The sequence below is a fragment of the Rhamphochromis longiceps genome, linkage group LG3 (assembly GCF_057381845.1).
Source record: "Rhamphochromis longiceps isolate RC_006_pf linkage group LG3, R_longiceps_female_GT1.1, whole genome shotgun sequence".
Lineage (NCBI taxonomy): Eukaryota > Metazoa > Chordata > Actinopteri > Cichliformes > Cichlidae > Rhamphochromis > Rhamphochromis longiceps.
The window spans coordinates 69202551-69230085 of record NC_140559.1 but is presented as its reverse complement, the minus strand read 5'-3'; the positions used below and the strand labels follow the sequence as shown (position 1 = coordinate 69230085).

General features: G+C 39.9%; 1 protein-coding gene across 1 annotated transcript in view; it reads right to left on the bottom strand.

The window, feature by feature from the left end:
• LOC146676553 (protein NLRC3-like) overlaps positions 1-27535 on the bottom strand; it is a 464157-nt gene that overhangs the window by 181383 nt on the left and 255239 nt on the right. The gene's annotated exons all lie outside the window — the stretch shown is intronic.

Below are 27535 nucleotides of genomic sequence, written 5' to 3'. Positions count from 1 at the left end.
GAGGGACGGTCAGAGTCAGGAACCTCAGAAACTCATCAGGCTGGAGTTTAAGTTTTAATCTGTAGTCTCACACACATGTGCAGAGCACTTTTTTGTTTTGGTTCACATTGATTGATATTCTGCTGCAAACAACTAATGAGGACATTTTCTAAAAGCTTTGAGTGTCCATCAGGATCCTGTAGAAACAGCTTCTGGCTGCAGCTGCTGTGGAGCTCCACAGTAACCGGAAACACGTAACTTCGGTTAAATCGACTTTGACAGCGAAAACTAAATTGCGTTTTTGTTACTATTGATGCTGCTGAGAAATAAAAATGGTTTTAAGTTTTTTTTAACACTCTGGGTTTGTTCATAAAAATTCCCCTAAATTGTTCGTGGCCAAAAGTGACACTTGCTGTTTCGCTGATTCATTTATTTTTTTTACAGTACATCGTGTTGTGCGTTCTGATTGCTGTAGACCATTGTCAATCAATCTAGTCCAGTGTCTCCTGTACAGGAGCGGTCCCTAATAGGCCCACGGACCGGTCCGTGAGTCTTTTGGTACCGTTCCGCGAGAGTTGATCCTCCGGTGTGAAATGTATGGTTGTAGTTGTGTGTCTTATTTTGAAAGAACTATTTACGCGTTACCATAGTGACCAGAGAGCATTAAAAAGCAGAGAGGAGGATGTCACTGTCATTGTTGTTGGCGCACAGCTCAAGTCACGTTTATTATTATATTTACAAAACACCACAGTTTCTTTTTTTTATTCTTTTGTTGTATTTATCCGCGACACCTTAAAGGTCGTTCCCTGAAAATATCGTCTGACATTAAAGTGGTCTGTGGCGCAAAAAGGTTGGGGACTCCTGCTGTACAGTACAGAATGCGTTTAGCTTGTCGAATTTACATAAATCTTCGATCGCTAGCAGTGTAACTCTGAAGTGCTGCACTGTGTGTTTGTACGTTTTCTCCCAAACAAACACAACAATGCCGACGAAACGTTTTGCACCCTCAAATGCACCTTTAGGTTTCATTCCATGATACTGGACTTATGTTTCTACGACGGTTTGAACTCTAAGAGTGTTTAACACGATAGTGATTTATTGATTCTAACCCTAAATCTATCCAGTAATGTCTGCACATATTTTCAGTACTGATTTTAAAGTGTTTTAATCCTTCTGTCACTCAGGGAACCCAATAAGGATTCAAATACTTCAAAAGTCAACCAATGACATTGATGTGTAAGACTATTTAATAATTATTTATTGTTTATATTTCATTTATTCATTCATTCTTTGCACTGTGATTTAACCCATCTTTGTGTAAAGCAGGGGTGTCAAACTCCAGGCCTTGAGAGCCAGCGTCCTGAAGCTTTGAAATGTATCTCTGCTGCAACACACCTGAATAAAATTATTAGGTCATTAGCATGACTCTACCCTACTCAAGTAAATTTTAATAAATGTAAGTACATACCACCAGGTAGCTCCACTCGTACCCAGTGTAACGGGAAGTGAGAGGGTTAGGTTTTGGCGCTTTGAATGTTCAGTTGTGTGATGCAGCGATTAACGTTTGAGTAAAATATTGGGCTCCCTCGTGTCTTCCCTACATTCCTCCACAATGTCCGTTTTTGCAAAAATGTACTTCTAGAAGTACTTTTATTGCACGATGTTCATTCACTCATGAGCTGCTGCAACATGAATCAAATGGCTGAACTGCCACCTTGGCGTGCAGTCAAGTTCTACAGTCTGCTAATGATCTAATAATAAGTATTAATATTCCTCACTCACCTTACTAAATGTTTGTGAACACAGCCAGAAACATTTGCATCACAAACACAGACTAGTGTTTATTAGCAGAAGCTTTTGGGTGGTTGCTCTCAAACCTGTGTACAAGTTGAAGCATTAATGGTCCCTTCACTGATTTCCAGGTATCCAATGTCAGGGCTAACAGATGGATTCAGACGCAGGCAGCGTTCTGGCAAGCAAAGGGTTGACAATTTATTAACACAGAAGGGAAACCACAGTGATGTGTATATACAGTGAATGGGGCAGGGCTTCAGGGCTCCAGGGGAAGGAATCCACACTCGCTCCCCACTCGGCCCAAACTCCGCCACTCCTCTTCTTATGCACACTCGCTTCTCCACAGCCACTCTCGCTCCAATTTCCACTTATGTTGACACACACAGGGATCACAGGTCAGGGTCCGCCACCAGTTCCGGGGAGATCTAAACACAAAGAGTCCAATTAGATCAATACGCCACACAACACTGAGAGAGTTTGTCTTAGGAGAGCTGAGAGCACGAACATGGGAGGTTCAACATTCCAGTGCCGAATACTCCGTGCCGCAGCGTTAAATAGGCAAGGGGGACGCCGCCTGATCAGCAACAGGTGTAGAAATCACCGCAGATACGTGGGCCAAGGGTGAGAGCCCACAATGAGCTCCACCCAGGGAAGCAGGAGAGAAAACAAAACAAACCTGTGGCCAACATGAGCGAGCCGGAGAGGCACAGGGACCATGACAGCCAATACCAAGTGCACAAGTTCACCCCAGATGGTTCCTCTTCTCTGTAACTTGGAGGATGTGGAGTAGGCTGTATTTTAATCAAAGACATATCAATCAATCAATCAATCAATCAATCAATCAATCAATCAATCAATCAATCAATCAATCAATCAATCAATCAATAACCATGTCTAAAAACAACACAGGTTGACCAAAGTGCTGTACACAGTAAAAGAAAAAGTAAAAAGTAGAAACAAATACACACAATGAACAAAACAAAAAATAATCCCAAATTTCGTTTTTTTTTCTGAAGGGGTCAAACACTTTTATGCAAGAATGACAGCGAGGTGAAAAACCTTCACCCGCAAGAAAACTCGAGCTGTGACTCATAGTACGAACACACACCTCACAGTAACACACTTTGTTTAATGTGAACTTTTTGCCAAGCTAGCTAATCCTGACCAACACACCAGACACAGAAGATAAAGGAACGATGTTTTACTGTTAGAGACAGAAAGGTTAAAACATTTTGGCAGAGGGCTAAAAGGGGCTAAAATTACCCAAAAAGAAATTCCATTTGACCAAAAACACTTAATTTTAAAAAAATTAAGTATATAGTTATGAATAATGAACAAATAATTAACAAACTGGGGTTTATAAATCGTGTAACACATCCTTATGGTAAGAAATTTTACCTTAATGCGTTACATGTGTTAGAAGTCAATGTATCTTTAACAATATACTCCTTATTTTATATCTCCTGATCCTTCACAGAGCTGCATGAACCTGTTGTTGATGTCAGAGAGTCAAACTCTGCTGAAGAGTGGGTTGTTTCCTGTTCAGCCACTGGTCGACCTGCTCCCACTGTAACACTCTCACAACAAGACCTCAGCTTCTCACAGTACAACACTGTCAGTGTGTCCAACACCAACGCTACATTCACTGTCACCACTACAGCTGTGCTCTCAGGTTCACGTAAACACAGCACACAGGTGGGATGTGCAGCACGAGTGCTCTCTGCTCCTCACAGAGAGGTGATGGAGACGATTCCTGAGGTCCAGCAGACGTCAGATTATCAGTGATGGTGAGAAACTGAGATGCAATAACAATGCATTGTGCTAGTATGCATTTTCTCTTTGATCAATAATTGATGTATTCATTTTGATCAGTGTCACATTTTTCCTGCTTTTTCAAGTTTCCTCCTGGATCATTGTATTAGCTGCAGTATTGGTGATGATGGTGTTTGTCAGTGTAGCTGCTCTGCAGTAGGCTACTCTTTAAAGAAAAAGACCAGATAACTTTCATTTTTCATTTCTTGTCATTTTTTTCTACACCAAAATCTATCCAATAATATCTGCATAACATTTTCTACTTGTGATTTAGTTATTAATTCTTTGCTTCATGATTCAATCGGTCTTTGTCTAGTATTAAATTTTATGTTTCCCATTTAATCCCACTGGCTTTAAAGTGTTTCACCAGATTTTTACGAAGTATTTCCAGTCTTTTGTTGTCTCTGTCCCAAATGTTCTGAAATGTGTTGCATGTATTAAAAGAAGTTGGACCAAAAAATGTACTATGTACTTACAAACTTACATTTATGAAAGCTGAACAAACATTGATGTACTTGACTTTTGTAACAGTGAAAAGGCGATCTGTTTTTATTGATAAATATATATGTTTGCATTACTGTTATTTAGATTGCCATGTTAGAACGTAGCAAACAACATTGTTTGTTCCTCTATGGTTTCTTTATTTTTACAAATCTAAATGTTTTTGGTCAAAAGATTAATAATTTCATATTGAGGTCAGATGGTCAGCAGTTTTGATGTTTTTGCAGAGATTTTATTTTTTGCAAAATAGCACAAGTAAACATTAAAAGTAGTTCCTAAATCAAGGCATTTATTATTAAGGCGGCCATTATTATGGCCCTGTGTGGAAAAAGTGATTGCCCCCTAAACCTAATAACTGGTTGGGTCACCCTGAGTAGAAACATCTGCAATAAAGCGTTTGGGATAACTGGCAATGAGTCCTTTACGAGGTGGTGGAAGAATTTCTGCCCACTCATCTTTGCAAAATTGTTGTAATTCAGCCACACTGGAGGGTTTTTGAGTATGAACCACCTTTCCAAGGTCACAGCACCTCAATCAGATTCACGTATGAACTTTGGCTAAGCCATTCCAAAGTCTTTATTTTGTTTTACTTAAGCTGCTTAGAGGTGGACTTGTTGGTGTGCTTTGGATCAAGTGCACTTCAGCTTGTGGTCGTGAACAGATGGCCAGACATTCTCCTTCAGGATCCCAGAAACTGGATTCTGTTCATCTTGACGTTGCATCTCCAGACTGAGAGATCTCAATTACTTTGTTTCTTATTTGCTTCTGAATTTCCTTGGATTGTGCCATGATGTGTAGTTTTTGAGGATCTTTTGGTCTACTCTACTTTGTCAGACAGGTCCTGTTTAAGTGATTGATTCAGCACAGGTTTGGCAGTAATCGGGCCTGGCTATGACTATGGAAAAATTGTATATTTTCTATTGATAAATGCAAATATTTTATGTCTGTTATGTGCATTGCCGTGTGGAGAATATAAGGAAAACAATTGTGTGGTTTACCTTGTTTCTTCCTCTTAGATTTCTTGATTTTTTTTTTAAATTGCAATAACTTTATGTTAATTTCAGTGCACTTTCACATTTCTTTAGATTCAAACTACAGTCCTGTGAATAACTAGAAACACTTCTAGCAGCACAAATGTGAGCTAATTGTTTTCTGCTTGACTTTATCAGTCTCTCATATTGTTGTGGAGGAATGTTGGCCCACTCTTCATTACAACGTTGCTTCAGTTCTTTGAGCTTTGTGGGCATTTATTTAAGCACAGCTCTCTGAATGTCCCAGGTTGAGGTCTGGACTTTGCTTTTCAGCTATTCTGCTGTAGATTTGCTGCTGTGTTTGGGATCATTGTTCGACTGCAAGACCTAAACTTTACCTATTAAACAGTTAACTCTGTATTTTACACTTTATGTGAATATTGTTGCAGATTTCAATTATTAATGTTTTTATAACTTTGTTCTTTCTTATATTTAATATTATACAATATTTATACTTCATGTCTCTGTCTTCTTTTGAACACTCCAGCACAGCATCACTATAACTTTGTCCTCACTGACAATAAAGCTGTTTTATATATTTCATTGCAAATGTTTCAAGCAATTTGTAGCTGTATCTTAAGATATTTTGTTAATAATATAGTATTTTATATTGTTTTTTTCCCCATATTTGAGAAATATTTAACATGTAAAAGTCTGTTTATGTACAATTTGGTGATATTAGCCCTGATTATTGGAGGAACTTGTACATGAAGCAGATTTCTGAGACTTCAGATTTGAAGGTTGTTGTCATATAATCTAAATGATGGCAGATTAACGTTCCCTACCTCTGTCCTACAACCACAGGACTCCTTTGCATTCGACTGATAGAAATTTCAAGCTCAGTGTTAATGAAGATTTCAAAGGCCTTAGTGCAGGGGTAGGGAACGTCTAAAACCTGCAGGGACACCGGCCCTCGAGGCCTGGAGTTCCCTACCGCTGCCTTAGTGTGAAAGGAATGAAGCTGTAGCGCCTCCCAGTGGTTGAAAAGAGGTACACAAGAGGTTAGAAATAAGAGGCTGTAGAAATAACATTACAGAAAAGCAGGACATGCTCAAGCAAAACATTATAGAAAGTCTGTCACGGTTCTGGGTCAGTTTGACCCAGTATTTTGAGTTGTCATGTTTTTGCAGGTTTAGTTTAGTTCCATGTGTCATTTTCTGTCTCTCTCTCTATGTCGAGTCTGCGTCTTAGTGTGATGGTTTCTTGTTCCTGTTTTATTGTGAAGGTCTGCGTCTCATGTGAGTGTGTTCAGTTTGACCTCTGTCTCGTCTTGGTGATTATTCCCAGCTGTGTCCACCACCTGTGTGTAATTCCCCTGTGTTTCTCTGTGTATTTAAGTCGTGTCCTCTGTCATTGTAGTTGCTGGTCCGTCTGTGTGTCCACCATGTCTCACCCGTGTGTTCTCCCTGCTGTCCATCTCCTCTGCTCGTTCTTGTCCAGGTTTGTGCTCTGTAGTTTAGTTGTTTCCAGTCTAGTTTACTTCGTGCTCCATTTGCTGTTTGTCCATATTTATTTTTGTGTTCAATAAACCACCTTCACTTCTCCACTACTGCCTGCGATTGGATCCTCATTTATTATTTTCACACGGCTCTCCTCACCCGCCGTGACAGTACGGACCAGCCAGATATGGATCCAGCGGCAGTCACCCCACCTAGGGAGCTTCAGGAGGCCGTTATCGACTCTGCTTCTAAATTGATTTACCAGCTGTTAGAGCATGAGGGAGAAGTGTCTCTTTACACTGTGGAAGCCAGCCTACAACACCTTATTTCCAGTTACCCCTGGTTATTGGACTCACTGCATCCGCTCGTACAGAATTTTGTTCTTCACGAGCTTCACCTACACCCCCCCGCCGCTACCGCTCGCCTGCTCATGCAGTGATATCATCAGTGACAAGTCAGGTGATAGAGGCTAATGCAAAATGGTGTTTCAGTGAGGCAGAATTTATTATGACAATACATTTTTTTAAATACTCAGTATGAATTAAACAGGTTAAAGGTCAATGCTCTGTTGTAATATAAAGACAAAATGATTGACAGCAGCCCAGCAATATCAGTAAAACGCAAATTAGCCACATGGTGCAATGTAAGGAGCTCTGTGATTGGTTAGGAAAGGACAGACTGGCCACCTCGATTTTTCGTCACTGCACATTGATCCATAGCTTTGCTCTGTAAAGGCTAACAAAGTGCTTTTGCTTTACAAAGACATTCAGCGTCGGTATTCACTCTTTTAAAATGCCACTGAACACTGGAGTGAAATGGAGCCCTGATCCTCAGAGTTTTATTGTTGCTAACATTTCTTATAGATAGCACAGATAGTGCCCCACTGCAGTAATCACTCATGTCTAGATATTCCTGTTAAAAAGGAGTTTTTCCTCCCCACTGTAACATGGCAAACATAGCAAACGGATAATCCAGCTGAAGCTTCAGACAGCCGTCAGACAGTGAAACACTGCCATCTGCTGGACGCGAATAACACAGATGCTGAAGGAAAAGCACTCAGAAGGAAAAGCACGCACACTTGGAAGACTTGACCATTTGCACAAAATGAATGGCTGACACTGGACAGATGAGAGAATGTGGATGGTCACACCCTCGTGCATTAAAGAGGGCTTTCAGTTCATTGAAAACACAAAACCAAACACACAAAAGACACAATGAGACAGCTGATCAGTTTGCTTCACTAAATCATCGACACAAGCCGTGTTGTAGAGGGTACTGCAGCCGTGGCAGGTTATCATCTTAATGTGGCCCTGACACTCCATCGTACGCCACAAAGCTGTGAATAAATGAAAAGCAAAGAGGCATCATCACTAACATAATAACTGTAGAAGTTATCCCGCTGCATTACATTTATCAGGATATCGTAATAAATGTTCATATGTTGCTTTGACCCATCATTGTTGTCATTAATATCGGTACGTGACACTGGACACTTCCTGTCATTCATATGTCCTGACTTTGTGATCAGTGTAGCAGCTTGAAAATAACTGCTTGGTTAACAGCAGGTGTACAGGCAGGTGCTCTGATCAAATAACATGTTTGGCTAAAGAAACAGAAAATAAAAACATGTAAATAGGAACACCCACATCTCTACTTCTTCTTCTATTTTCCATTTCACACTTACAAAAAAGTTCTCCTGTGTAGGTGTTGAGACAAATATATGTCAATTTAATACTTCAGACAGGCCCCAGAGCAGGTCTGAACAATTAGTCCACTTAAAATCAAAACTGCAATTTGAAACCATGCAATTAGCAATTTTGCAAAGAAAACTTGGCTAGGCTAAGCTAAGCTAACTGTTAGACAAAGTAGAGGAGTTGGAAGAGTAAAGGATTCTGGTTAACTCCAGTTCAACTTAACATTAAATTAAACTGACAAATATCATGTTTATATTCATATCTTAGTCTTCTGATGAGCTCTATCTTATAAATCTATTAGACTCAGACGAGGTCGGCACAGGGACAGGCCTCGGGGGTCCAGGCCCACCCGGTGAAGTCCTTCTTCCCCAACATCTTCTGATGTACTTCATTTATACATTTTGGTAATGAAGTACTTAAACTACCACCTCACTGATTAGTTATTGCAGTGTGAGTTCAGTTCAATTAATCAGGTCACAGTAGTTTAGCACTTCTACAGCAATCATGCAACCAGCATGACTGAGGAGGACACTGGGTGGACGGGCTTTGCAGGTCAGACTTTGAAACTATCTTTTATTGTCATTACGCCAAAAGCAGTGAAATTATATGGTGTCCCATTCAGTGCAAATAAAGAATCTGTGTTTACTGACAGGACAAAGCACTGAACATGATTTCATCTGTTAACCTGGACAAATTCCAAAACAATTCCTTATTATTTCTTTTTCTTAAGTAAAACCAGTAAAAGCTTCTACTTCAAAAATATGGACTTAACACTGAGATCCTGATATTTTAGACCAGTTGAATTTAGATGATCTTTTTTAGTTCGTTCAGTTTGCTGGTTCTAACGACGACGGTCTTCATCAGTTTTAATGTCACTGTGACTCATATCTCTGCATGGCTGTTTTGTTCTGAGTGCACTGTGACAATGAAGTTAAGATCCGGTGATCAGCACAGCAGCCTGGGAGTGACTGCTTGGTTAACGACAAGGTTTACAAGACCTGATCAAATGTCACACTGGAAATATTTTGCAAGTGAAACAGCAAATGAAAAAATGTAAATATGTTAACTGGACCACCTACATTGTTTCAAGAGCAGAACTAAAGAGTGCGACCCATCACTTCAGTTTCAGCATATAATTTCTATTTAACACTCAAAAAAATCTGTTGTACAAGTATTAAAAATATATTCACAAATGAAATTGACATGCCTGAGATGAAAACATTACTCATACAAGTTGTCAGGTAAAGTCTATAGCACTGTTACATCTAAATATAGACACTGAGCTGGGACGATGTCACAGATCTGAGCCTCTGCACCTTCACTATACGTTTGTGTATGTCAGGCCTGTCCTGTATCTCTCCACCACCTGATCCAACACACCACCAAATCCTGATCAGCTGATCATCTCTGCTCCTCTAATCACCTGAATATCCAAGTATCCGAAAGTGTCCATCGATCTGACAATACAATTGTAAAACCGATCATTGACCTGTGCCCTAATGTGTTCTGTGCACTTGTGAACACACTTCCTTATGGAGTACGTTTATTAAGGACACTCTTTCATTAGCACACAGGTTCAATAACACAACAAATAACCTCCAATAAACCTTTTAATAAACTGTCATTGGAGGCTGATGTGTTCTCTCTTGGCTTGTTTTCTTGTTGTGTGCCACACAGAAAATAAATGCATGGTGTCTTAACTCACTGATACGGGGATATCAATGAGCACAGAGTCCAGCCAACGATGGCACAAAGTCAAACCTCCTTCAAGGAAACTGGAGAGTCCAACACTGGCATTGAGGCTACCCCAACAATATCAATATGGTGTAACTTCCTGCTCTAACTCAGGCTCCTTCCCCACAAGAAAGATGATATTTTATGTACTCGAAGTCAGACCTGGAATCTGCGGGTCAGACTTCCTGGGCCCCCGACCCCTGACCTCTGAGATTTTCATGTCTTGTATTTTATAATATTTATCTTTTGCTCTCCTGCCAAAATTGTAAACACTGTCATCATGCCATATTGCACTGTTGTTCGATCAGCTTCATTAAATATACTTTTATATATACTTTTATCCTTTGTTTTGTTATACATCCATGTAAATCCTCATATGAAATTATTACAACCAACTGGTAGTAAAACAAAAATAAAAAGATTGTTCAACATTTTAACTGCAAATGGTCAAAACATTCACTTTATTTGCCAAAAATTATACTTAAAAAGGGGAAAAAAGAAGTGTTAATAGTTTATTTGAAAGGTCAAAATATACCAACACATCTTTTTATTTTAAATCTATTTGTTTGTGCATTAATTTTTTTTCTAAAGCCAGATGTGGAAAAACAGGCTGCATCTACATGCAGGTTCTTGTGGTCAGTGGTCATCATATTTGCATTATCTTTCTGAGTCACAAGCAGGGAAGTGTTAAAGTTTCCTAGAAGTGGTGGGCCAGTGATGTAGGTGTGGATGCAAAGGATTATTTGAGGTGGTGCTGATCAGAAGTATAAAAATCAAAGTGTCCAGATCCAAACACACTTTGTTCCTCTGTGACAGAAGTGAACTAGAACTCACAGCAGCATCTGAACTGCAGAAGAGATCTCTGCTCATCTCCGTCTGCATTCCTCTTTTGCTAAGAACTTATTATGTATCATTTAAAATGATTTTCCTTTTAAAGCTGGGCAGCAGGCTCACGTTGAACATCTCCATAAACTGTCATAATTCTGCTGCTACACTAAACACTGCATTCGGTGAGCACACTAAACTTACGTAAGCTGTATATTTGCACGGTGAGAGACCTGTTTTTGCTGATTTGTGTTCAAATACAACAAGATCTTATTTAAACTGACTGTCAGATGTTGCCTATCCAGTTATGTAATGAACCCACTATATACATTAACCACAGACCCTTCACCACATCTTCATCACCTGCTGTTCCAGACAACCAACTTATACCTGAACCACTGCAGGTTAATCATCATCATTAGTAAAGGAAAAACAGGTGAGTGTCTTATTATTTTTATTTTGCAGTGTGTCATTGTTACTACAGAGCACACTGAAACATGTGACAGGAAAGAATAACTGAGTGCAGAAAGGCATTTATATTAAATCGGATTTAAACTTTGTTCTTAATGAACCGGATCTATTATGACCTGGACTTTTATCTATAAAATGGGCTTGTGAAACCCAGAGGAAAACTCTCTCAATATATCTGTAGATATAAATATATATTTATCCAAATCACATCAAGTAAAAAAGGCAAAATGACAAAATTTAAAAAAATAATAACAAAAAGTATAAATTAAAACACAAAATTTTAAGGCAAAAACAAATATCTTGATGTCTTAATACGATGAATATAAAATATAAAGTAATACAACAAGGTTAAATATCTAAACATTTAAACTACTTCAGCTTTTCAAAGCTTCTTTTTCCAGTTGAAAATGACATCATCACGCCTGAATCTGCTTCCAGGAGCCGTCCAGATCAGGCTTGTTCAGGATATTTAGAAATCGTCCTAACAGTTGAAAAATAAAAAATAAACAGAGAACAAAGTAATATATATGATTATAAATAAATAAAAAAGAAAACTATAAATAAAACGACTTCTTTCATTTAAAGAAAAAGGTCTATCAGTCCTCTTGTCGTGTGTGTTTGCAGCTCACAAAGACGACTTGCTGAGCTTCAGGATCCAAAAGGATGTATCTGCCAAATTCTTAATGTGGAAAAATGTCCATGTGTTTTCTTCTCCAGGAGACGATGAAGACACTGTTTGTCTGCATGATGCTCGTGCTGCTCTTTGCTTCCGGATTTTCCAAAGTGAACAATTTTCAACCAAGCGAGCACCGACCTGAAGAAACACCTTATGAAAAGTTTAGAAGACAGCATGTAGATGCTAAGATGACTGAAAAGCTGTGTAACACAGAAATATCAAATAGGAATATCTACAAACTTGACAACAGTTGTAAGGAAACCAACACATTCATCCTCAGCATTCCAGCAAAGGTCAAATCCATTTGTAGAGGTGATGGGAGGTACGATGAAAATAGCGGCATGACGTATAGTACCGCAACGTTTCGCATAATTAAATGTAAGCTAAAGCATCAGGGAGCCAGGAAACCCAGCTGCCAGTATGAAGGCAGGCTTCTCACTAACAGGATCATTGTCGTGAAATGTGAAGGGAAGTTACCTGTGCACTTCGATCGGGACCTTCTACCCTCTGAGAGCAACGATGGCGAGCAACTGTGAGGAAAGAGTGGTGTGGAGGGGGGGCGTGGTCTGCGATGCTGCTGCAGGTCAGATGGATGTACCTGCGCTGCATTTGCTATCACGCCTCGCCAACTTAAAAGGCTTTGTGCTGTCTGAGTTGTTGGTGTTGTGGATGTGTTGGCTGGCAGTCCACAGACAGACTGATTTACACAACTGTGGAAAAAATAAAATTAATAAATAAAATAAATTGGAAAACATAGATGTGTCATTATTTCATATAGATTTCAAATAACATACCATTTGATGTCAACATGTTTTAGTTGCATTTGCAGTGCTCGTGCTGTTATATTCTTATGATTCTGTTCATTTTATGAGTGTATCCTTCAGCCTTGCTTCACATATTTACTGCTGCTTGATCAGCTTTAGTCCTGCTAGCATCAGCACAGGTAGAAACAGATCACACATCAGAGAATCGGCCGTGCATCTAAATGCAAATGGAAACTAAAAATGAAAACATAGATAACTGAGCTGAACTTCATAGATCTGAAAGTTGACCAATGCATACATAGTGCTAAAAATCAGGTATCGGGAAAACACATTATTTTATATTATGCTGAAGTCAATTGTTATCCTTTTTTAAAACTATATCATATAATAAAGTCTGTTTTGAAGTTTACTATGGTAAAAAAAAATATTTTAAGGCTCTTCAGATATACTGTAACTTCATAGGTATGAACCATCAAAGCGTTTTCATCATAAATATAAAACTTCATTAGGTAGATCTGTTCAAATACTCATTAATGCAAATATCTGATCAGCCAATCACATGGCAGCAACTCAATGCAGGTGTAAAAGGTGAGGTCTAAAAAGAACCTTTAAGAAAATATGAATCATCTTAATCAGTCTTTAATTATGAAGCAATGGCCTAACTCCCTCTGACAAACAGACCTGTGGCAAAATTTATAAACCACTTTTGACTTTTTCCAAGGTGAACATTGTCTGGCAGCAGGTGCCCTTCCCCTCCCAGATCACGGTTCATATCTGATTTTCAGCTCTAAAGTTTATTTTTCTCTTCATAACAACTGTGCAAAGGATGATTTCTGAGGATGATGACTCATTTAAAATGCTTGGATGCTGACAATTATGCAGAGTCAGGCATGGAAAGGCTGCTCTTTGTGACAGGTGGGTGCTGTCATACATGGGTGTAGCTGCCAGCTGTCCTCGAGGCTTCACCTCTGCTAAACGTGTGTCTCTGAACTTGACCTGGTCTCATAAACTCTCCTGTGATTTTTATTTTGCATCCTTGGTTATTCAAATGAATGATTAATATATTAATATGAATCTATACAGATTTGTCCACACTGGATATGACAGTAAGAGTTAGTAAAGCTCTGTTAACGTGTCCCTCTACAGCCTGTTGTTTCTTAGTTTCACCAGTGAAACTGAATTAAAAACAAAACATAGATGACATATTGTCGCCTAGGCAACCACCAAGCTCCCAGTGCCTACAGACATTCACTAAAACATGCTGGTCATTGGATCGTTTGAATAAATACCTTTAACTAAATATCAATGTTTTCGACATGTCTTAGTTTACATTATTACACAGTTATTATGAGAGAGCATGTCTAATATTTTTCCACTAAACAGTCGTCTTCTCCTTTGGTTTGTTTGTAACAACCATTTATAAAAACTTGTGTTTTGCTTTTGTTTTATTTTCAACTGCAATTCTGGTCGAGTAGCTTTTATAGTGTTAATTCAACATATACTACAAAATAAAATGACTTTTTTTAAAGTACATTTGTGGACATTTTATTTTCAAACTATCCAATCACAGAATCAAATGCACAAAGCCTGTGATGTCATCAAAGGCACAAAGCTTGTGATGTCATCACATTCTGTCATTGGAAGGAGAAATTCAGTCAACTGTAGCAACTCTTTGGTGGCAGAACTACAAAACAACCTGTTTGTTAAAACCAAGATAAGGAAGACACAGAGACGCTGAAGCAGACGCAGACGCAGACGCAGAAGCAGACGCAGAAGCAGACGCTGAAGCAGACGCTGAAGCAGACGCTGAAGCAGACGCATATAAAATGGCAGAAGCACAGATGGAAGTGGTCGTGAGCCCAAATATAACAGTTTTGCAAAGATCGGAAAATGACCTCAAAAAAGCCCAAACACCAAATCCTGAAACACGTCCTCTGGCACAAGTTCAAACAGAAGTGGTCGTGAAAGGCAAGAAAAAAAGGGGGCAAAAACAGAAAAGAGTGGCTGAAGAACCCAGACGACCGATTACTCGGGCGTATGCTCGGGCTCTTCTAGAAGCCCAAAACAACGTGGCTGATGGAAGCAACCTGAGAAATGAAGAAGTGTCAGGAAACCCTGAAGGAACCTCTGAAAGGGAAAACCCTGAATCCCTCCCTATGTCAGAAACAAAGGACGACGTGAATATGGAGACAGAGGCAAACATGAATAACGCCAGTGGACAAAACCCTGGGCCAAATGGAGGGACGTGGCAACATCAGCCAAATCCCAGATTTATACCCCATCATGGCAGAGTCCAGTATGATTCATGTTGTGAGATTGCTGCTCTCAGGCATCAACTACAAGCTTCCCAAAACCACCAGAACGAGCTTTACTGGAAACTGGTAGCTGCTAATAAGAGGGCTTCTTATTACCAGTCTAAGGTGACCAAACTTCATGCACAGATGATCGCCGACAAAAAACAGCATGAAGAAACAATTAAAGAGCTCATAGAGCAACTGGAGGAGGCTAATGATAATAATAAGCCTGATAAGAGCAAAACAGAGGTTCAAGCAAAGGACAACCAAGCAGTTGTCATGCTGGATGACATGATCCGTGTCCTGCACGAAGACGTCAGCGACCCTACCACAGAGCAGTGTGTGGATTCTTCTACACAAACCACAGAGGCTTCACACACGGACTGTGTAGGTCTGAAGGAGGCTCAATTTGAAGTCCAATACAAGACTCAACAAGAGCAAATAGGAACACTCCAACAACAGCTCCTAGAAGCTCAACACCAACTCAAGGAACAGGAAGATAAACATAGGCAGGACCAGGAGACACTGAACATGGAAATCAGTGAGCTTAAATCCCAGCTCTGCTCCAACAAGGAGCTTCATGACATGAAAGTAGAGACTCTTTATCAAGAGTTGAAAGAAGTCAAAGCGTCCTACATTAAAATCACACAGGAGCAAAATGAACAAAATTCCAACACAGCAAATGGAAAATCTGAGCTTCTGGTGGAAAAAGACACCAAAGAACAGGACAAGGAAGAAGAAGAAGACTCCCTGACATCAACTGAGATGTCTCTGCATGACTCTCTACAACAAACAGAAGACAGAGAGAAAACGATAACTACCAATCCAGCTGAACTCGAAACTGAAGCTAAGACTGTGCCAGAGAAAAAACCCAAGAAGAAGAAGAGGAACTGGCTGCGTCGGCTTTTCAGCTGTACCAGTCCACAGACAGACTGATTTACACAACTGTGGAAAAAATAAATAAATACAAAAAAAATAAATAAATTGGAAAACATAGATGTGTCATTATTTCATATAGATTTCAAATAACATACCATTTGATGTCAACATGTTTTAGTTGCATTTGCAGTGCTTGTGCTGTTATATTCTTATGATTCTGTTCATTTTATGAGTGTATCCTTCAGCCTTGCTTCACATATTTACTGCTGCTTGATCAGCTTTAGTCCTGCTAGCATCAGCACAGGTAGAAACAGATCACACATCAGAGAATCGGCCGTGCATCTAAATGCAAATGGAAACTAAAAATGAAAACATAGATAACTGAGCTGAACTTCATAGATCTGAAAGTTGACCAATGCATACATAGTGCTAAAAATCAGGTATCGGGAAAACACATTATTTTATATTATGCTGATGTCAGGGCTCTGAGTGCGGGCAGGTGGAAATGTGGATCCAAATGCAGGACTCCGAGACGAAATGTAACTAAAACCACAGCTTTTATTGCTGGCATGAAACAAAAACAGAAACCAAACCATGAAACCAAGCAGGAACACACAGGCAGGGTCTGAGGGTACGACGCGACACCAAGCGTGGGAAAACACAGGGCTTAAATACACAGGGTAGTAATGAGGGAATGGGCCACAGAAGGGAGACACAGCTGGGGGAGCTGAACTTCATAGATCTGAAAGTTGACCAATGCATACATAGTGACAACACATTATTTTATATTAAGCTGAAGTCAGTTTTTATCCAATTTTATAACTATATCATATAATAAAGTCTGTTTTGAAGTTTACTATGGTAACAATTCATCTTTTTAGGCTTTTCAGAAACACTGTAACTTCATAGGTATGAACCAACAAACCATTTTTCATCATGAAAATAAAAAATAAATCTAAAGGAGATAAACATCACAACTGTTCAACCAAGCATTAAGTCCATTTTGAAACAAAGAACGATGTACACTCAGCCAATCACATGGCAGCAACTCAATGCAGTGTAAAAGGTGAGATGTAAAATAAAACAATTAAAAATATTAATTAATCTTAATCAATCTTAAAATATGAAGCAATCTTCTAACTCCCCTTTACATACAAAGCTGTGGCCAACCTTACAAACCATTTTGAATTGTTTCCAGCCGAGGCGTTCAAAATAACCAAACTGCTAATAGTCACGGTTTAATTTGGGCAGCTGCCTGCCTAATATGATGTAAAATCATCACAATATTTTACACAAAGAGAGTAAATGTATCCTTGTACTCAGCTAAGACAGCTGGGCTGCTGTGGCTTGTGTTTATGTTCAGAGTGACATCTGATTTAAAAGCAGACTGTCATGGTTGCGGCTGTGTGCAGGCAGGATGAGGACCCAAACGCAAGCTCACGGAGGCAGGAATGAACTCAAAACACAGCTTTATTGCTGGAGAGAGAAACCATACAACCTAAACGAGGAAACTATAACGTAATACACAGAGAAACACACGGCCATGAATGAGGGAGAACGCGACACAGAACTGAGGGAGACGCAGACATAAATACACAGAGGGTTAACGAGGGAAGTGGGAGCACACGGGGAACACAGGTGACACTGATAATCATAACAAGACACGGCAGGAGTGAACGCAACACTGACGGGAGACTGTCAAAGTAAAACAGGAAGTACACGGAGGTTCAGAGAGGAGGAGAGACAGCACGGGGAGAGCACGGACATAACGGGCTGGGAAAACATGGAATAAAACTCAAGGAGGGGAAACGAGGGCTCACAGATACACAGAGGGGCACACAGGAGGTAATCAAATAAGGAACATCTTAACAGAAACCATGGCATAAATAAAGAACAACACACAAAACATATGAAAACTAAGAATGCTGGGCCAACATGGCCCAGGATCATGACAGACAGCAAAAGACACTGAGCAGCATATCAGTCAGCATGGGAAAAATGCCATAGATTTAAGGAACCAGGCTAAAATAATTGGTTTCTAGTGGGTTCTATTGTAAGTGCTCTATATTTCAGCATGACATACTGTATGCATCCTACACTGAGAACCCTTGAAGCTGATCATCAGGGTATGCTGTGTACTTCTTACACAGAAGATAAAATAACATGCAAAGATTTTAGATGGTTGTGGTTGGTCCTTACACACAGATGTAAGGTCAAAAAAAAAATCACCCACAATGGATCGTTCACAGACGCTGGTCCAGTGGAACCCACTTCCACAAAGGCTGCACCTGCTCTGGCAGAACAGGAAGCATCAACTACATAGTAGCTATTTTCATAATTAAGACATCAACTATAGGTGTTCCCAAAATGTGCCATGTTGTCTGCACACCTGACAGCTCAATAAGTCCTGTGTTGATTACAGATGGTGGTTGTTTCCAGAAACAGCACTTGCATAAAACAAGTACAGAGCACTTTATGAGCCAACCTGCTTCTTTAATGAGCATTTAGGTTGTTTGTATTCAGTGTTCACAGATAATATGCTCATTAAAAGGGGGGATCCACTATGTCCTTCTTCACAATCCTGTCTGCCAACTTTAAGAAGAAATCAGAGTGACGCAGAAGCTTTAAAACAGTGTTCAGAATAATCAGTGATGCTTTTATCTGAACTGATGACAGATAAAGATGAACGTGAGTGTGGCAGAAGAGTCAGTTCTCCCTCTTTCTTGGAAGTATACAAAAGTCTGTTGTTTATAAAAAGTTAATAAACAAACAACAAGTTCTTACAGAATGAGACGTGAAGCCTGGAGACGAGCAGTTCAGACACGCTGTTATTAAATTCTACCTGAGCAGGTTATAGTTCACCTCAGTTACGGAAGAACAAATAACACTTGGCTCTGGGAGCTTCAGTTTTTATACACTGTCGTAGCACCACCCTAAGCCATCATTTGCATCAACACCTACATCACTAGCCCAGCAGTTCTAAGAAACTTCTCTGTTTGTGGTTCAGAACCTAATGTGACACCAATGAGCACAACAGCATGCAGCTGCAGGTTGTTGTTCATACCTGGCTTTACAATAAAGAGCCATGTTTGCAGGCAGCTGTTTGAAGTTTTGTGTAAAATATCATTTTTATAGAAATAAACCAAATGTGTCTAAATATATTAAGTAAACAATCAGAATAAGAACATTTTGAAATAAAATCCAAAAACTGCATCTGGCTTAGTTTTTGTTGAATAAATAATGACTCTGTGTAATATGTCATGTGTTGTATATGTAAGTTGTATTTGTACAATGAAGCCAGGCTTTCTTTGTGTTAGCTGCCTGACAAAACCTAAAACTCTAGTCAGAGATTGCAGGTGTCACAACAGACATGATCAGCTTTCTCTGTCGATCCTATCTTTCTGTTTCACACTCTGTGCACTCATAGAAAAAAAGCTTTAAAAAAACAATCACATGACTCTTCTTCCACACAACATGATCCCTGAGTGCCGCCTGCTCCAACCAGACATGTTCTCACAGCGACGATGGTGATAATTAAAATCTACAAAGAACGTGATAAACATTATTAAAATGCAGCACTGTTAAAGCAACGTGATTAATGCTGCATTAAAATGAGCCTTTAGCACATAGAGATGATTCAACAGTTTCATTTGACTTCATTGTTTCTAAGGCAGATGCTACACCAGTGAAGGTGCACTTAGTTTTCACACACTGCTTCTGCATTGTGTCTTAGTTTTAGTGGATTAAATAATGACAGTGTTTGTTTGTTTTTCTTTAGTAACAAATGACCTCAGACCAGCTTATAATATTTTATAAACAAATAAGCATAAATGCATAAACTCAGCCTGGAATCACATGGGATAAACATGGGATGTGCATTTTTTTATTTGTTTTGTGTTACTGAGTCTTGCAAGAATGCCAACCTTACCAGCAGCAGCTTGGTTTTTTTGTTTGTTGTTTTTTTAATTGAATGAGTGCTGAAAGTTGAGCAACAGCTGTGACAACGAGAGAAGATGGAGCCAATCAGAAACAACTGTGAAAATGTACAATATGCAAGCTAAGAAAGCAAAGTGTAGCAATGTTGCCATCATTTTTGTTGTTGTGGGATTTTTTTCAACATTCACTGAAAATCACTTCTCTCATATTTCCTCTTTATTATTTTCATCACTGTTTAAGAAACGTAACAAAGTCTTATAAAGCATCTAAACCAGCATCATGAAGTGATGTTTAAAGATGGCAGCAAGCTCACAGCATCTCTCAACTCAAGAGCAACATTCAAAGTGCACAGGCTGAAGGAAAGTATTGATTTTATCACATGCAATTACAATACGCCTTTTCATCTGTATCTGGATGTACAATGGGTATCGGTTGTTTGTCCCAGCAGTTTACAATACAGAATGTGCACGTCTGTGGGGCTTTTATAAAGATTTCTATTTGCATTGATACAATTGCTTGGATCACAAATTGTTCTAACTTGATTAAAGTCACCAATGATAAAGGTATTCTTGCGCTTACAGTTACCATTATCATCTCTGTTTGCTATCAGATCATCACATCCCCCTTGTGGGATCATGTTGATGATCTGCTGGTTTTCTGAACACGTCCGTTAGTCATGCAGAGCACAGTGCCAGAGAGCGCCACCAGCAGGAACATGGAAGTCTTCATTGTATTTCTATATCGAAAAAGTAAACAGAGTGAATATATAAATCAGTATTATTTCATTTCATTTATTAACTTGTTTATTTTTCCATTTTCCTAAATGTTAATCGTGAGAGAGTGATATTATACCCCTTTCGTCAAAAAAAGTGACAGGTTACTTCCGGAGCTCATTAATTATTCATGAGCTCCGGAAGTCCGGAAGTAATTAAGTAATAAAAATATGATATTCATAAAAATATGATATTAATAAAAATATAATTGATTATTTAGAAAGTTTCTTATATATCAAAATAGCATTCTTTTATTTCTTTAAGCAATTAAATTTTTATTTTTATTTTTTTATGCTCAAAAAACGCCATCTGGTGGCGGGTCAGTGTGTGTGCGCTGACCCAGGGTCAGTGTAAAATACAATCCTAGCTGTGTGAACAAAGCCTGGCTGCTTTAATCCTGCATGACAAACCTCAGGATGCAGGTTATTATTACTCTTTCCTGCTGGCACACCTGTCACACCTGAGAGTCAGCTAGAAACTCACAGTGACGTGGACATCATGCAAAGACTGCCAGACTCTGTAATACTGCAAATGATCAGTGACTCAGGTTATCACTAAACTTTAAACGGCACCTCTGTGTCTCTGTGTGCTGAACATCTAGGATTGAGTCAGGCTGCATTGACTGTGGGACTTTAATGTGTTAAAAGCAGGTTGAAGACGGCTCAGAAACATTTGAAGATTCAAATTTAGCATTATGGCTGCTGGTGGTTTGTAAAGCCTCTACTCAGCTGTATTTTTGTTACTAATTTATGTTTGTTGTTGTTTAACACAGATTTCAGAAGAGCAAATATGCTTAATAGTTTAACTAGATTTCATTTGTCAGTGTGGGACTGCTGAGTCACCTGAAGAACTCATTTCATTCATTCTCCACATGATGTTCATTTACAGAAATGTTTCACAGGAACTGATTTCTCCCAAAGGGTGAACTAGTGTGTTTCCATAGATTACCTCTGTATGAATGTACTTCTTAAATGAAGGCAAGTGTTTGTCCTTTTTTGTTCCTCAGGTACAGTACGTGATATCAAGGGCAGGCGGTCATCACTGGGGGTAGACAAGAAGCAGACGTACTTCCAAGAGGGAGCTGCAGTGAGGTCAGAGGTCAGAATCTGAAACAGCTCAGGTTTATATTTTAGAGGTTATAAAAAATCAAAATGTATTATTTAAAGAAACCTTTAAATAATAGTCATAATTATGATTATTATAAGAAATATCAAACATTTAAGTGGATTTTCTGTTACACATATCGTGTTAGCCCTGCAATAAACTGGCAGCCTGTCTTTGTCCTGTATCAGCTGGGATAGGCTTCATCCTCCTGCAACCCTGAATTGGATACATTGTATTCCAATTATGTAATCTGATCATTTACAAACTCAAGGTATCTAATCAAAATGTAAGTGATGCCGCCCTTGACAGACAGGGAGATTTTATTCCTCAAAGACCATCATCCAGTCGAAGTACTAGTTGCCACGTGGTCAGTGTTCTCACAACCATTGATTTTATCTCACAACTTGTTTTCACCAAAGAATTTCAGTAAGTAAATATTCTTCAATCTCTTTTTCCCCCCAGTGTCTGCAGATCAGCATCAGTGTCCACGTGAAGAACCTAGTTATGTTGCCAGTGTCAACCCAACAAAAGGTACTTTACCTTCTTGTATATATTGTGATTCCTTTACTTTTATATTTGTTGTTATAGTTGAGTTAGGCAGGGCTTTTGTGCAGTCCTAAGAAACATACTGCCTAGAGTGTTTTTCACTTTGTGGAAGAGTTTCTTTATTTTTTTTCTGTTAGTGTGTGGAACTGAGGTGCTTCGTCAGGAGCTCCTTCAGTTGTTGGAGGATGGAGAAGAGGACGCAGCCATGACTTGTGAGACGTTGTCTGAGTCAGCTGCTACTCACTGGGTGATCAGAAACATGGTGTCCTTGCTAAAGTGGAAAGAGGCCAGGCCTTGTCTTATAGACAATATGTTAGCTACTCTGGATCCACAGTCACACCGTGTGTGTCAGTGTGGCAAACAAGTAGTTGTGAGGTGTCTGGACTGCCTGCCTCTTCCATTCCTTTGTGCTGACTGTGATATTGCAGTTCACACACGCTTTGTCCTGCACAGCAGAGAGGCAGTAACAGGAGGGTTTTTGCAGCCTTCATCAGAGTTTCACAATCCAATATGTACGGTTTTTAAGTCTTATGCATTTATTGCTATGTACTATGAGTGTGTGCTGTTATTGTATATTTATTGTGTATCATTTAATTTCCAATTCTTTTTATATATATTGTGTGTTTTTAATGTTAGTTCGGCTGTTGCCTGTGCAAAGACCAGACTGTGTGTGACTGCCCAGCAGGTAACGTTGAGGTTTCACCCGGTGCAATTGTGGCTCTTGTAACCATAAATGGTAAGTTGCTCTTTTGTCACACAGTACATACACAATAGATGTGTTTGCAGGTTTTATTGCAAATTGTACATTGCTACATTGTTTTGAATTACCCTCGGCCCGCAGTATATGTGGGCACCTGTCAAAGGTCATTTGGATTTACCAGACCGCTTTGAAAACAACATGGGAAAAAATGAATGTCTTTGTTGAGCCATGACTGGATTTCTCCTTATCCTTCCTAAAGGCCGTTATAACCTTGCACTGCCAGTGGTGAGCTGCACCAGCTGTGACCTAATGTGGTCCCCCTCAGTTAAGGACTTCCAGGGTGGTGGATATTGGCCTGGCACCTTAAATTTCTGCACCCTGTTTTCAATGGATGTCTTTCAGTCTTTCTATGACATTAAGAAGCTGCAGCAGGGATGTCACTTAAGGCCTTTGTCAAAGTGCTGGATGAACGAACAGCCCATTTTGGAAGGGTGAGTTTCTAAATTTGTCAAGTTTAAGGAAATTGTGCAAATCAATGTTTATGATGACTGTCCGTGAATATTCTGTTGTTTGTCCTCTACTTAAAAGACTGGCCGAATATCAGCTGATGCCTTCAGTAAAAGTTTCTTGGAGTGGAGTGCTGTAAAGTTTGAGGTGGACAGGATGTGCAAGGAGCCATGCTTTAGCTGCCCTGCCTGCACTCCAGACATGCTCGCCGTCTCAGTTGATGGAAACTGCAAGCTTTATCGCTTTCAATCAAATGCAAGGTACGTTATGCATTGTGGACATAAATCAAATATGGATTTGTACAAAAATTGTATTTTGATGTTTCTTTTCAAACAACTGTCACCGTGTTCGTTCAGCACTTCAGAGCAGGGGAACTTTGAAGGTGTCTTCATTGAGAAAGATGAGGAAGTTGCTGAGTTTGTGAAATACATCCAGAGACACACAAATGATGTAAGATACACATATATATCAGTGCTGTCAGCGTTAATCTTGTTAAAATGACGTTAACGCCATAACCATATACTCATACGTGTGTGTGTGTGGATACATATTTGGATGGGTGGATATTTATTTTGTTTTTCTCTTGGTGTTGTCGTAATACTATTTACTTGACTTTATCTTAATGTGTACTTCATTTTGAGTAGCTCACACTTGGATGTGCGAGGTATACTGCAGCTTGTAGTCTTGGATACGTTTAAGACATTTTGTTATAAGGTTGAATGAATTCAGCAGTCATGTATTGTGACCTCCTTTCTATAGATCAAATGGGGAGGTGCGTTTCAGGATGGGGCCGGTTCTACAGTTGGAGAAGAGGTGGAACAAGAAAACAGTTTCCTGTCTAGGGCGGCCATCACAATGAAGTACATGTCTAAAGCAGGTGTGTGTCTGTGTGTGAGATTCCACTCAGTCTCCTGCTCATTCATTCTTATTTGTATACTAACTGAAATGCAGGGCGAACAGACATGCTGAGCCTCCTGGCTTTGGGCTGGAACAAAAGGAAAGTGGAACAACTGGGCCGCACTTTGAGCCAGAGATATCTAAAGGTCATTTTTTCAACACCCATTTTAATGTGTGTGGTAATGGGGGGGAAACACCAGTACTCTAAAAATGTCCATATGAATGACATTTATTAATGTATTCTTAGATCATAAGGATCTTTAGAGAACAAGTGGAGAGCCTGAATGCGAGCAGAAATGAGCTGGGTGTGGATGACGACACACTGCAGCAATGGGCTGAAGGTGAGTCTCAATATAATGCACTCGTGTATAACAACAGGACCCACCATGGCCTCATTAAAGAACTTAGAGTTAAGATCTTTCTGACAGTGTCAACAAACAATGAAAAATAAGCTTGTAAAAGCAGAATTGATGGCAGAGTTGTTGCGTTTGATCAAATTGGATTGGACCTGGGTTGAAGTGATGTCGTACTAGTTGGTTTTATAAAGCTGAACACCAACATACTTGTTATCTCATGATAATGCAGCACATGAAGGCTCCAGATGTCTTATAATGAATATCATCAAGTCAGTGATTACAGAGTCCACTGTAGTTTGGTGACTGTTACTCATCCTGTGTTCTGATTAATATTCCTCTCACTTAGAAACGGATCAAACTGATGGCAGCCTTGGAGCGTTGCAGGCACGAGTAGAGGAGCTTGTCGTCATCATCAGAGTGCGAACACAAAGTCTTTACAGACAAAATGGTGTCACAGTTTCTTTGAAACGGACCGTTTGATGCTCAGTTTGTACAGCTCGTACAGCTACTTTGTAAACAGAATAAAATCAGATCCAGGTTTGTTTAAGCTGGATGTGATTTGTTCTAGCAAACGAATTGATGAGTGTAGATTAAAATGTAAATATATGCATTATGTGAAGGTGTTCCTTTTTATGATTATTTACAGATAGCAACAAGAGGCGACACAGAATTCGCAAGGTCATCTTAGATGAGAAGAAACGCTTGGCGGCTGCTGTTGACGACTACAACAAGGAAACAAGCAACAAAGCAAATCGTATCCAGTGATGCCCTCATGCAGAGCGACGTTTGGCCCTGGCAGAGCACAAGTGAACGTAAGCTCTTGATTTCTAAATATCCTTTTTAAACAAACTCCCAGTATCTGAGCAGCAGTTGAATGTTTTGTTCTTGAATCATAATATGCTGCTATGTTTTCCCATCTGATGTTGTTAAACTGCAGCTGCTGCTGACCTCCGGACAAAGAGAAAGGTCTTTGAGAAGGTGATGGCTGTGAGGCGCCTGAGAGAGGAGGAGATGATCCTTTGCAGGGAGATGCAGCATCACTGGACAGTGTTGCAAATGCGATCTGTGGTGTTGGGGACAATCTCCTCAGACTGTAAGCACATCTTTTATTTATTTATACATTTGGTGATGAATTGATTGAAAATAATAGCAGATGCTAAAGTCTTACTGGATCTTTTACCTATATTTGGGTTGCTAGCTAACACTGCCTTCTCCCTTAAAAAAAAGCTTAATTACATGATCCTAATTCCTTGTTTATGAGGTGAGGTTTGTTTGTTTGTTTTACTTATATTTAATAGTTTTGTTGTTTTTACAGCCTCCCTTGTTGGCATGTCGGAGGATGCACAGAAAGGACTCCATAGCCTGGTTTAAAAACAAAGTGAACTGAAAGCTGAAACGCTCAAAGTAAAGGACGTGTACAAGAGAATCCTCAGCCACCAACCACTCCTGGAAATGGACTCGGAGGAGGAGGAGGACATTCCAGACGATGAGAGTGATTTGAGCACTTCTGATGAAGACTGATTGTGTCATCATTGATGTTATGTTTGCTAGAATAAAAAGTTAATCACATCTGTTTAATGTGATTTTCATAATGTCTGTTTCAGAAATTGCTTATCAACAGACATTTTACATGTTGAGAAGAAAAATGTAATTCCCTTGGTGCAGTTGTTTACCCTGAATCATTCTTTCCCATCTAATTTAATGACTCGTGTACATGTTCAGATACAATAACATAATTGAATTCATGGGATGCTTTCTGGGCTGCTCAAATTACCACAAAATGTAAAAGCACCAGGCAGCACACTCACAAGGACATGTTTTGTTCAGTGTTTTGTTGAAGAAATCAACAAGTACAACTGAGATGTTTGCTGTAGTGGTGTGTTTGTTAAGAAGCATGCCAGCACACTGGTGAACTGACAGTCCCAGAATGCACCCGAGCCAGTGACTCGCCCCAGAACAAATGACATTAATTATCTAGAAAGACAACCGTGATCAAAGACTAAGTAAAAGAGTAGGAAACAAAAGATAAGGAAAGGTACTGTGGGGTAGGAAAGAAAGGCCAGAGCTGTGCAAAATGACCTCCAGCAGGCCACAAATATGCACGTCTGTTCAAACGGTCAGATACTGACTCCATGAGGGTGGTATGAGGGCTCGACGTCCACAGGTGGGGGTTGTGCTTACAGCCCAACACCGTGCAGGATGTTTGGCATTTGCCAGAGAACACCAAGCTTGGCAACTTTGCCACTGGCGCCCTGTGCTCTTCACAGATGAAAGCAAGTTCACACTAAGTACTTGTGACAGAGTCTGGAGACATATTGGAGAACCTTCTGCTGCCTGAAACATCCACCAGCATGATGGTTGGGCAGTGGGTGACTAATGGTGTGGGTGGCATTTCTTTGGGGGACCGCACAGCCCCCCGTGTGCTCGGCAGAGGTAGCCTGACTGCCATTAGGTGCTGAAATTAGATCCTCAGACCCCTTGTGAGACTAAATGCTGGTGCGGGTGGCCCCGGGTTCCTCCTAATGCAAGACAGCGCTAGACCTCATGTGGCTGGAGTGTGTCAGCAGTTCCTGCAAGACGAAGGCATTGATGCTGTGGACTGGCCCGCCCATTCCCCAGATCTGAATCCATTTGAGGACATCTGGGACATCACGTCTCACTCCATCCACCAACTGCACCACAGACTGTCCAGGAGTTGGCAGATGCTTTAGTCCTGGAGTCTGGGAGGAGATCCATCAGGAGACCATCTGCCACTTCATCAGGAGCATGCCCAGGTGTTGTAGTGAGGTCATACAGGCATGTGGAGGCCACACAGACTACAGA